At 41.7% G+C, this 11,866-nt stretch overlaps 2 long non-coding RNA genes across 21 annotated transcripts; both read left to right on the top strand.

Moving 5' to 3' along the window:
- Window positions 1-1,111: 1,111 nt before the first annotated feature.
- On the top strand, window positions 1,112-6,741 carry LOC124653857. 20 transcript variants are annotated; one of them, XR_006988073.1, is made up of 9 exons: window positions 1,121-1,369; window positions 1,515-1,584; window positions 1,946-1,998; window positions 2,319-2,460; window positions 2,545-2,600; window positions 3,450-4,723; window positions 4,806-4,849; window positions 4,989-5,157; window positions 5,228-5,478. It is a non-coding gene; the product is annotated as an uncharacterized LOC124653857 (long non-coding RNA). The 20 variants fall into 20 exon arrangements; XR_006988074.1 differs by having other exon boundaries at window positions 4,791-4,849; XR_006988071.1 differs by having other exon boundaries at window positions 3,450-4,728.
- Window positions 6,742-6,754: 13 nt separating this feature from the next.
- Window positions 6,755-9,174, top strand: LOC124653856. The gene is made up of 2 exons (XR_006988054.1): window positions 6,755-7,386; window positions 8,922-9,174. It is a non-coding gene; the product is annotated as an uncharacterized LOC124653856 (long non-coding RNA).
- The last annotated feature ends 2,692 nt before the right edge of the window (window positions 9,175-11,866 follow it).

The following is an 11,866-nucleotide window of genomic DNA, read 5'->3' as shown; positions in this document are numbered from 1 at the left end:
TCATACCTCGCGCTTTGCCAGGCTTGAAGAGAATAGTGATGCTTTGCGCTCGTTAACATCATGGGACGGCAAAAACATGTTAACAATTCTCTGATGGAAGAAACCAACTTTAACAAAAATCTGTCCTCTTCTATGTATGTACTTGAAAGAATTCCCACTAAAAACCATAAAAAAATACAAGAAAGGGTTGTGCCCAAAACTTATACAATATGAACCAATGTAAACGCCTCTACACAAATTCTTTGATTTTATTGAGATTACCTACCTGAATTTTCTCTTTTGTGAGTACATGGCTATTCAGATTCGCTTGAACCAATGTTTGCAAAGTGAAAAAGCCGTGAATACGTCTTTTATAGGTAAACAGGGATATTAATCAAGAAAAATTGTTGTTTTCCCTAGAATGGGTCTTTATGCATTATAGAAAGGCAAATGCTAGGAATTAGCCGGTTGTAGCTACATCCGATTATGGTACAAAATTCGTTAACGGTACTTTTTTTTTGCTCAGTGTAATATTTTTCTGTGTGTGTAATATTTTTGTAAATGTTATGTCGTTTCGCCACATTTCTCTATAGTACATCGAACAATTTTTTCCTAACTTATCCAACATCTAACGTTGTATATGATGCCCCCCATAGGGGGCCTCACAGCGCTCAGCGCACGCGAGCCGTCCGATTTTGACTCTGTCCAATCTCAGCCGTCTATTCTTGCCAAGAGAGCACCATATGATTGGCTGTCCACCGTGTTTTTTACCCGCCCCAGGCTGCAATTGGGTCCCATCTTCGTTCGGGCCCACATGTCAGTCACTGCGGGTGGGATTTGGTCGGCTAACTCCCCAATCCCCACTCCCGAGCGAGTCCTCACCCAATCCTCATCCCTGCCCGTCCTACCCCAATCCCCTCACTCTCCCTCGCAGACCCTAGCCACCACCAGCCCACCACCCAATCCTCAGGCATCTCTCCTCTCTCTGTCCCAGTCCACTCCGTTGGAGCAGCGCCGGCGGTGGAGTGCGGGCTGCCGGTGAATAGCGCAGCGGCCAGCCCTCGGCAGGGGCGCGGGAGCGGCGCCGGCGAGATCGGGCGAGCTCCGGCGAGCTCGGGCGAGCTCCGGCGCGGGAGCGGAGCCGGCGAGCTCGGGCGAGCTCCGACGCGGGATAGGTTGGTCCTCTCTCTCTCTCTCAAAAAGTGCTGAACTAAACGTGGAAGCAAACTTCTCTTGTGGAGGATGAAAGTGGAAAGCTGCATACGAGGATCTGCTCCCATCCCCGTCGTCTCCGCCGGCAGCCCATGGCCAACGGCCGGCCTGGCTCTGCCCCACCACGACGCCTCGCCGGCATGTGTGGAGCCATTCACGTGGTGTTGATTCAGCACAGGTTTGGCTCTTGCTAGGGCATGTGTTTGCCCGTGTCCTTAGGTTCTATTTTCCCCACTGATTTGCCTCCTCCTCCTCTCTCTCTCTCTCTCTCTTTCATTATTATTCTCTTTTGATCTAACCCTTTTTTATCTATGTTTGTGCAGCTCTTTATAATTTGTGCCTACAAGGTGTTTGGTGAAAAGGCAATATGGTTGTACAGAAGGATTAATCCATGTAATATTCTACTCAATAATTTACTTTTTCTAAAAGATGTAAGGTTGCACAGTAGGATTAATCCATGTAATGTATTCTCGTCAATAGTTAACTTTTTCTGAAATTTAGCTACAGCAAACAATGGCTTACATGTATATTGTATCCCCCTATCAATTATGTGACTAGCAAAGTAGCAATGCCTCGCTAGCCAATGATAGTTACGTGCCCAAATAAACCTATTCAACAAATGAAGTTCTCATTAATTTAGTCATTTGAGCTCCTTATTTCCATCTTGATTTTTAAGTTCTCATATTTCATATAGCTTTTGTGTGGTGTCCTAAGACTGATAATATTTAGGTTCTTATAATAAAAGTTTGTGCAGGTTGATAGGTTATGTGGCCAGCCTCAGATCGGCTAGATTGTGCCAATGGATAGGTATGACGATACTTTTCTTATATTTTCCTTCATCCTACTACGTATTAGATAGGAGAAAATTGAGCTGGGAGGGTCTTGCTCACATCATTTCTCATGTTGATATTCAGGCCTAACATCTCACAATGTTGCTTGTTTATTCTATTTGATTTATAATTCTAGAAATATTGTATCTTAATTTTTGCCAAACCCATGGGTAAATGATAAAAGTTGTGACAATGCTCGTAGGCCTATAAAGCAAATATCTCAGTTCCACAATTATCTTATTTTTAACGATAAAGACCAAAGAGAAATTTACATGCCTTACTATTTTTCAATTGTAGGTGCCACTACACTGCTGCTGCTGATGGATTAGTGCAACATATACTTCCAAGTTTCAGTTTCCTCCTCAAATATTTTAACTTTAGCAATGGATGCTTCCATTGGTTTGGCTTCTAAGTACGCATTATCTGATTACTTCACAAGGTGAGCGATTTGGTCATGTCATACTAATTTCTAGAGTATACTTTGTCTATATAGTTGGTCAACAGTGCATTACCAATATATTAGGCATGCCTCGGGGTCAACAAGACATCACCCTCATGCCATGTCTGTACTGCCCACAGGTATGTGGTTACATATATTCCAAGATTTCTTTGGATATGAGTTGGTGGCGGTGTTACTGATTTTAACATGATTAGGGGCCGACATGCCTGGTGCTATATTCTTTTCCCCATTCTCTGCGAGGAAATGACTGGATATCATTGTAGTGTATTTTGGAGGCTGCAAGATATATTTTGGTTACATATATTCCAAGATTTCTTTGGATATGTATGCTCAAATGCACAAATCTAAGGCTTCCATTATTTAACAAAATAATCTTGAACTGTTTTTTAAATGATGATATCAGGCTATGCATGTTATCAGATCAATTCTATATTATGACTTCTCAGGCTTGAACCCTGCCCAAAGAGCTTACTAAGAATTAGATAAATCACACAATGCACATGCCTACATTCTGTTTATTTGTTTGCAAAACTATTTACTTTTTTCTCATGAATTCTGAGATGTCTAAGTGGTGTGCCTTATGCTAAATGTGTGACCCTATGTATTGGTTTAGTAGCCTTGGTAATATTTTTTCTTTAAATTAAAAAAATGAGCATCCATTTTTTAATTTCGAAATCCATACTCAATGCAGCGAAACATTAGTTTACATGGTGAACATTTGTAGTAGAATATTAATTTCGAAAGCTATGAAAGGCTAATTTATTTAGTATAGTCGTATATGGCCATTCCTTAGGTTCTTTTTAATTTTCCTGCTGATATAGCCTGAATGCTTGCTCTATAACCCCTCTGTTCTATGCATTTATCGCAACTTTTGACCCCTTCTCCTTCTGCTAATTGCCATCCTTGGATTTGTATTGTATAATTTTGGTGTTCTTTTACTTCTCATTATCATCGTCCCCAACCTATAGGGCACAAAGGTGGTGCACCACTGTACACCGTTACGGAATGAGACGGGATAACCAAATCACCAACGTCATTCTCAAATACCGCTGCTAGCTACTGCTTCCCTGGGCAGCCAGGTGAGAGCCTCTCCTCCCCCTCAGTTCACACTCTAAGTTTCTACTTCACATTAAGGTGGCTGTCCAAGCCTCTATCTTTTATTTCCACATATTGTAGGTCATCGTATACCATCCATTTGCACATCCTAATATCATTTTTAGTGTATATTCACTTTCTTTAGATTTCTAAAGGCACTTTTGCCCAACTATTTTGTCGATAAGATCTTGGTGTTTAACAAAGGGTCTTCGAAACTAATGCAGACCAAGAAACTAAAATTATGTAATGGAAAATTATAAAGTTTATACTTCAAGCTGGTTTTTTAGAAGTTTTTAGAGCACACCATGGTGGAAACTAAGATATGGAGAACTTTATCTTTATCCAATATAGGAGATACCTTCCACATGCATTTTTGCCTGAGTAAATAACGTGAGATTTAAAATGTGTGCTGCCTGATGTTTACACATGAGAAGCGTAATTAATTTTTGTTAGTTACACTAACAATATTTCTTGAAACCTTGATGGTTCATTTTGCTTCATGTATTCTAGATCACTGTCCTGTGTGGATAGAGAACTTATCAACAGTTGACGCCTGACTCGGAGGATTCGTTTGCCTTGTCCTATTGAGAAACTTGCTTCCCCTGCTTTTTCGCTTCTTCTGTTTTGTATCTCAATAACAGCCGCCACCCTTTAAAAGTATGCTGCTTGATCATGTATACAGATATCAAACTCACTTGCATTTATTAATAGATGATAGATAGTTGCTTTTTTGTGAGAAATTGATTAGATGGTAGCTAGGACATGTAAATACGCTGCTTATTCTTGCTTGTTGCTGCTGTCGAACTCAATTACATTCATTCAGTTACTTAATCATGCATGTTGCTGGAGCTCTCAAACTATAGATTAAATTTTAGCTTTCGTAGTAAACTACCATGTCATTAGTTATTGTTTAGTTTTGCATTATCACCTCTGTTATGTTTTTATTGTAGAAGCTTATATGGTATCTCTGACATTCAGTGAAAATTGTCATGGTGCAAGGACATGGGTTGCACGGGATGTCAAGAGTGGGTAACTTGGCGGCTTTTTATACAAGCTGAGTGACATCAACGAGGAAGGGAGGTGTGGAGTTAGCGACCAAGCCAAATAATGCTGAGGTGGATCAAGAAGCAGTCTACAACAAATCCATGTTAGGTGCTCCTCTCTCTTTACCCTATTTGTGGCTCTGGTTTCAATTTTCTAATATTATTTATCAGAACATGATGTTTCAGATTCGCGAAAATGATAAGAGGACGAATTGAATGGAAGAGTTTGTGTGATTGCCTCCCTCTCCCTCTCTCCATTGCTTGAATCGTCAAAATTGATCCTAATTTTTCATGTTATGGTCTGTGCTAAACCTAAAAATGAGTTTGTTTCTTTTGTCTATGTAACCTGCTTTATTTTCTTTTGACCAGTGCTCATCTAGGTTGAATGTTGTCTCCTTTCTACTCTTGTCATCTCCTCGACGGCCACTCACCTTCTGGTGCAAGTGGAGACGTGGCCAGATGGTTTATCCAACAATGGAGGGATTGCAACCTGCAAAATTTGTCTCTTGGTTCACCAACATGATCACCCTGTATCCTGGTAGATGATGTTTTGTTCCACCCCTAGAATCTCTATTTTATGCTGGTGTTGATCATTTGTTCACTTGCAGATGCAAAAACAGCCTGAGCCAGAGTTCAGCCACCGATGTCGGAGATTGTGCAGTAGCTGCCCTATCGTGTAGAGATCAGACATGGGGCTGATGCTTTGTGGTGGCAACTATTATCTGCGTAGCTATTTGTTCTAGGGGAAGATGTACGTTTCCCACAAACATTTTCAGTCTAAGTAGAGGTACAGAGCAACCTACAAGTATTGCAGCTTATTTGGTTTTCGGTATAAATAAAAACCATGTACTTTCATTTGTAGTTCGCTAGGTGCGTCTATTTTTACTTTCTTTGTTTTTGTAGGAATATATTACCAAATACTCTTTAGTTTCTCATAATGGAGACTGGGGAGCTGCCCCTTTTTTCACAAAGCGGCTAGGAAAGGTAATAGATAGCTGGGTTTCAGTACTCGGTGAAGCATGGCGGCTGACTTTCGTAATTTTAACAGTAGCTAATTATACTAAATATTCAGTATTTTAGTTTCTTTGTGGAATAGAATTAGCATTATTAGTGGAAGGTCTAGCCAGAATCTTGCTCTTCACTTTCTTGAAGGTTGGACCTTTCTGGTTTGAACCATAGAGAAATTTGGGATGTGTCTTTTCCTCTACAAAAGTTTGCTTGCAGCTATATGTCGTCATTTAATTATTTTTTATGTTGCAAATTCTTCAGGTACTAAAAAATAATTATTTATGTTGATGCAAAAAAACATGATTTAGTTATCTTCTATACTGTAGATGTTACTGCCTATTTTTTCGGATCTTCTTGAGCTGTAATTTAAGAACTACTCATTTAACTAATTATAAATCTATTTGAGGAGGCCATAGATTTCACTAACTAGGCATTAACTATATGTTTTTTCCCTTCCAATGTAATGGGCCGCATGACACCGTCAGATGTACAAATGATCTCTGAGGTGAGTTCTGTATCCAATTCTAGGTACACTCTGTTTCTCCCTTTGCAAGTACAACACCATTTTAGTGGGGTCTGAAGAAGTCCATCGATGGTTTCAGCTCAAAACTTTGCTCTCTTTGGTTCGTGCATGTTTCAATTTTTAGGTGGATCAGTATCACACTTAATGGAGTTCATATAAGTATGGTTATTAAAGATGGTTAACATTTCATTTGTCTGGTAGCTCGTGTTGAATATTTGATGTTCTTTATTTTTACCACGAAACAGAAAAATATGAAGTATGTAATTATATGTTTCCTCTTCTCTCTTCCTCTCTTTGCGACGTTATATATCTAGGTAATAAACATTTGAAAGCATGCTATCTTCCATTTAAATTTGTTTGAAAGTGGTGCTTCTGCAAGCAATACTGCATGAGTACCTATACCTATTAACTTTTATCCAAAAGTAAAATACCATAAGTAGCTAGGTGCTTTATGTTTATATTGTTCCTAATGTTAAAAGGGTGAACTCTTATGTTCAAAGACACATACATTCTTTGTTAGAAGCTTCAGTGACTTTGATATCTCCTCCAGGATTTCGAATCCATGCTTTGTTTTGCATGTGTGCATATCAATTGGTGGTTGGTGCTCTTCATTTGCTCGAGATGATTGTCTACTATCTTTGTTTAGAACAATCTAGGATTGGCCGTACATCTTTTCTGGTTTACTTATCCTATTCCAAAGTACCCTATTACAATATGTATGCAGCAGTTGAATGATTCCACTTCTGCAGTTTGTTGCTCTTCATTTGCTCGGGATGGCATCTCAGCTTGCCCATAATGTTTCCATGTTCTTATAGTAATCTTCAGCAGTTTATTTTGTGAACTAAGATCCCTGGAGTTCATACAACTTATGAGCTTGCATTTTTGTCTCGCCTCTAATACTCGAATTTCTTTGCAGCTGGTTTCGATCTCCCTAGGTGTGTTACCTCACCTGTTATGTTGCTGTGCGATTGTTGTTCAATACAATTGCCTCTTCGCCGCCTTTCACAAGTAGCCTTAACAAATATTTCTTAGTTAAATGCTTGCAGAAGATGTGTCACCCTTAATTAAGGGTATTTCTATTTGGAATAAATCCCAACACAACTATGTTTTCATTCTTCATCTCTGCAGCCTTGCCCGCTGGGTCGCTGATTATGCTGGCATAGGTTTCCTATGTCGTTGGGTAACCGCTGCTGCTGGAGTACAGGTGGCTGACATCCATCAATCAATCGACATAAGGTGCGTCATCTTGGCATTCACACACCCTATTTTGTTCTTTTGGTAGAACTGAAGCATTTGGCCAGTAGATGGATTTAGAGTGCAAGGGTTAATTAGCTGGTTTGCTAAGCTATGTTTTGTGTATTCTCTGTCTCTGTACTCCAACTAATACCAAAACCAGAGTTGGAACTACCTAAAATAATTCTGCAGGTGTTGTTTTATTGTACTTCATATATATGAAAAGATATATATATATGTGTTGTTTAGTTTCAATAGCGCTTGAGAAATTAGTAGGGGTGCATGCCAGCATTGATAGCCAGTTCAGTGTTGACCTTCAGACATCTTTTATTAAGGTTCTCCTTGGACTGTTGGGTGCAGTGAGTTTGGAATTAAGTCTTGTCTTTCTGCAAGAATAATTTTGAGGCACACCCTAAATAAAAGGTGTAGACCATGTTTCGGGCTTTTCATAGAACATTCATTTTGCCCTAAATAAAAGGTGTAGACCATGTTTTGAGCTTTTCATAGAACATTCATTTTGCAATTTGGTTGGACACATTTAAATAGAAGTCAGTTTACTGATCTGTCGAGAATATGTTCCTGCTTCTGCTGTACATAGTAAACTTCTTTTTAACTTTAGGCCAACATACTAACTAAATGTTGGGATAAAGATGAAAATTATGTAGAATGTTTTTCAGATTATCATGTTTAGGTGATACGTCTCTGAATTTGTAAACCAAGGTATGCTCTGTTTTGTAGCTGAAACTGCTACGTTCCTGTGTAATAAATTAATGCCTTGTTTCCTGGCAAATCTGAATTATGGGCCATCCATGTTATGTAAATAATTGCTAAACCGAATCTTCTTAATTCGAAATTCACCACCAAGCAAAACCAAGGATTGTAGTATTCAGAGTAGTCGATCTACCTCAGTACCACAACCCACTTTACACCTGACAATTAATTTTCAGAGGAGTCCTATAGCATATATATTCAGTTTCGGCAATTAAACTTGGCTCCATGAAACCTTCAGGCTACTCAGGTTCATAGTAGTTTTATAGTAGCGACAAAGTCAACAGTGTGGCATCCGAATTAATAGGCCATGTAGTGTACTCATACTTGTAGCTCCAGGTTACCGATTCACATTATTCCTGAACTGTGTAGTTTGGAACAGCAAAGTAATACTTCACCTTCAGATGTATAACATGTATGACTGGTTTAGCCACATGAGTTAAGTAGCAGGTTATTTATGTACTAACAATAGCATTTAGCTGAACCAATAGATTAAATCAGGTTTTGTTATCAAATTATACAAAAAGCTAATGCAAAACCTAAAACCCAAGTTAACCGAAATATTCTGTTGAACCATGTGAACTAAAATCTGTAAAACTAAAATAAAATTTGATTTAGCATCTATAGCTATAACTTCAAATTAAATTAAAATGCACAAAAAGTTTAGTTTCCTGGACTGCATACAGGAAATCACAAATGTTCTTTATGTACAATGCAAGGCTGATACCTTTCACCCTTAGGTAATATGATCTCCCGTCCTTACTTTCCAGGTTTTAGCCATGAGCGTGGTTGAGATTCCATCCTTGGTCATGATGAAGGTAGCTTTTAAAGCCATTGTATAGCAGTATATCCATGAAAAGGAAGAGCGAAGTTCTTCAAGCAAGCAGTACTGCCTGTATAGTTACAACCATGTAGTAAGACATGTTGTAGTACTAATAGAGATTTACATAGTGTTTCACCCATCGGATACCATCAATTTCTACAGATGCTTAATATAGTGTTTTATAAATTGTTTGCAAATAATCCTCTTTTTTCCTGATTATATATAAGCGTGTGCTACTTTGTTCATGATTACATATTGTTTTATCCTAATTTTGATCTATCGACTTTGTTTCCTGTAAAACCTAAAGAAATAGTGTTATTACACTGGTTTTCATCGTTGTTTTATAAACTGTAAGTCAGGCTGAATTTCACGGGATCGTGCGCCAAGGCGCACATCTAAATCTAGTTATAGGAACACATATGTACCATTGATGCAATTTCTGTGTAGTATATGTACCAAAATGATTGTACCACTTTGCTCATACCAATACACCAAAAACTATGTACCCATGTAACAAATTGCAATGTCGTATGTAACGTCAACAAAAATTTCTCAAAGTTTGACCATCCCAACAACAATGGAGTCACCTCAATGGCCGGGTAAAGCTCATCGTTGACGAATCCGCCATCCCTCCGGAGGTCAGTCATAGTGAGATCGGGTGAATCCCCACCAGTTCCACAAGCAAGCGCCTTCCTGATCTTCAATTCCGGTTGGCTTGTGGGAGAAATTGCCGGCCAAGGTGAGGTCGCTGTTAGCCGGCAGGCTTGAAGTACAGGTGACAAGTGCTGCAGGATTCATGGCCGAGGAGAAGGAGAAGCATCACTGGGAGGACGATTAGCGGCCACCTTCCCCGAGCGGCAGAAGCGCCCAGCCGGTGAGCTCCGACAGTCAACGCACGGAGGAGCTCCGATGAAGGAATGGTGGCCGGCGAGCTCCGGCAATTGACGCGTGGAGTATTTTTTATTTAAAAAAGCACGCGGCACGCTGCCTAGTCCCAGTTGACCTCGTCGCCGTCCTCCTGGGGCGTCAGTTGACGCCCCCGGGCAGCAACACGCTATTGTGCCTCGAGCGCGCCGGGGACTCCAGCCACATCGACCACTGGGCCTCTTCCCAGGCCGACCATGGGTCCGGAGGGCTGGCCGCCCGTGGCAGCCCGCAGCTCCGCCTCCTCCTTGAGGCGGTGGTGGCGCTCCTGCTCCGCCTGTCGCCTGGCCTCCTCGTGCCGGGGCGCTTGGCCTAGCAACGCCCAGGCCTCGGTGTCCTCGACCGCCTTCCTGGCCTCCGCACCTCCGCGAGATGCGGCCACTGGGTGGCCTCCTCCGCGAGGGACACCACCAGAGCGGCATGCAGGTCGGGGCCATCCTCCTCCCCGGGCTCGCACTGGCGTGGGTTGCGCCACTGCTGCGGCCACTTGGTCCGCATCCTGGATGTAGAGCCCACCGTGGTGGCGAGCAGCCCTCATCGCTAGCGTGATCCGCCAGCTGCTGCTGGCCTCGTCGTCGCTCGCGCCGGGAGCGGAAGGTCTCTTCGGGGCCATGGCGGCGGATGCGAGCGCGTGGGGATTTGGAGTGGGAGTGGGGAAGTGGACTGGACAGGGACAGTTTTCTCCCAGTCCACATTTAATAAGACGCACCCCACCCACCGACAGCTGGGCCCAGGATGGCGAGCAGGCGGACGCGGGAGGACGCCGCGTGCCATCGGCGGCCATGCAAGCCTGACCCAGATTTGGGCCGGGTTTGAGTCGTCCCATACACCGCGGCCCTCCACTTTTGGGATGCGTCGCGGCGTTGGACCGTGATATTGACCGGTACGACCCATCCAAACGCGCGAGCATGGGATGGGTCGCCGCGTTGGAAGATGGCCTAAAGATGCAGGTTGTGAAACCATCAAGCCTTTTTCAGCTTTTCTTCTGGCAGCCCCAAAACAACCTTTTTCAGCTCAGCTTCAGAGAATGGCTCTTCGAGGTAATTCATGTCAGAGCAGTGAATTCCCTAAAAAAAATTAGAGGAGGGAAAATTCAGACACAACCAGTTCAACCCAGCCGTTCTGCCCTGTGTGTTGCCAAGGTTTGATTGAAAGAAGTTAAAAATAATTTCTTTCTTGCTCTTGTGATCTCGGACAAGCCGGCCGTTCCCGATAGCTCCAGGGCGCGATTCATCCTTCTTCTGGCATTGGCCCTCAGACGAAAAATCTTACTCCAGGTCATCCGGGATCTTTGTCTCCATCTGCTCCTTTCAATTGCAGCAAAACCTAGCAGTTTAGTATTTACAGTTCGCCTGAGTTGCCGTTCCTCTTGAGATAGTTGTCTCTCTTCCTGTGCCAAGTCAAGGTTAACAATTATTTGTGTGGCCACATTGAAGGCAAACACAGCCTATCTGACTTTTTTATTTGTTCCATCTCTTCAAAGCTTCGGCAGTTCTAGATACTTTGGTGTAGCACATGGATGGGCTCCAAACTGTGCGCCTCCTTGCTCCAGCTTTCGTCCACAACAACTTTGAATTCGACATGTTTAGCCAGTATGATATTGAAAGTTTGAGTTTGGAACCAACTTTCAACAGGAATTAACACTTGAACGAAACATATATAATGTGAATATACTACCTCCGTTTCAAGGAATAAGGCGCACACGCATCCCTAGATGAACTTTGACCATAAAAATTGAGCAACAAAATTTTGATTATAATATATGTAAGTAGTATCGTTGGATTCGTATTGAAAAGCACTTTTTAATGATATTAATTTCATACAAACAATCTTTATCTATTTGAAGTAATTCTTGGTCAAACAAAAAGCTCGTAAAACGAGGGCGCCTTATTCCTTGAAACGGAGGTAGTAACTTGTTTGAGGTGACATGGGGGTTGAAAGACCACCTGAACATATACCTTTCAGAAT

Source organism: Lolium rigidum, chromosome 5 (assembly GCF_022539505.1).
Source record: "Lolium rigidum isolate FL_2022 chromosome 5, APGP_CSIRO_Lrig_0.1, whole genome shotgun sequence".
NCBI classification, from domain to species: domain Eukaryota; kingdom Viridiplantae; phylum Streptophyta; class Magnoliopsida; order Poales; family Poaceae; genus Lolium; species Lolium rigidum.
Note: the sequence above shows the minus strand (reverse complement) of the source record. Positions and strands in the feature narration are given on the sequence as shown.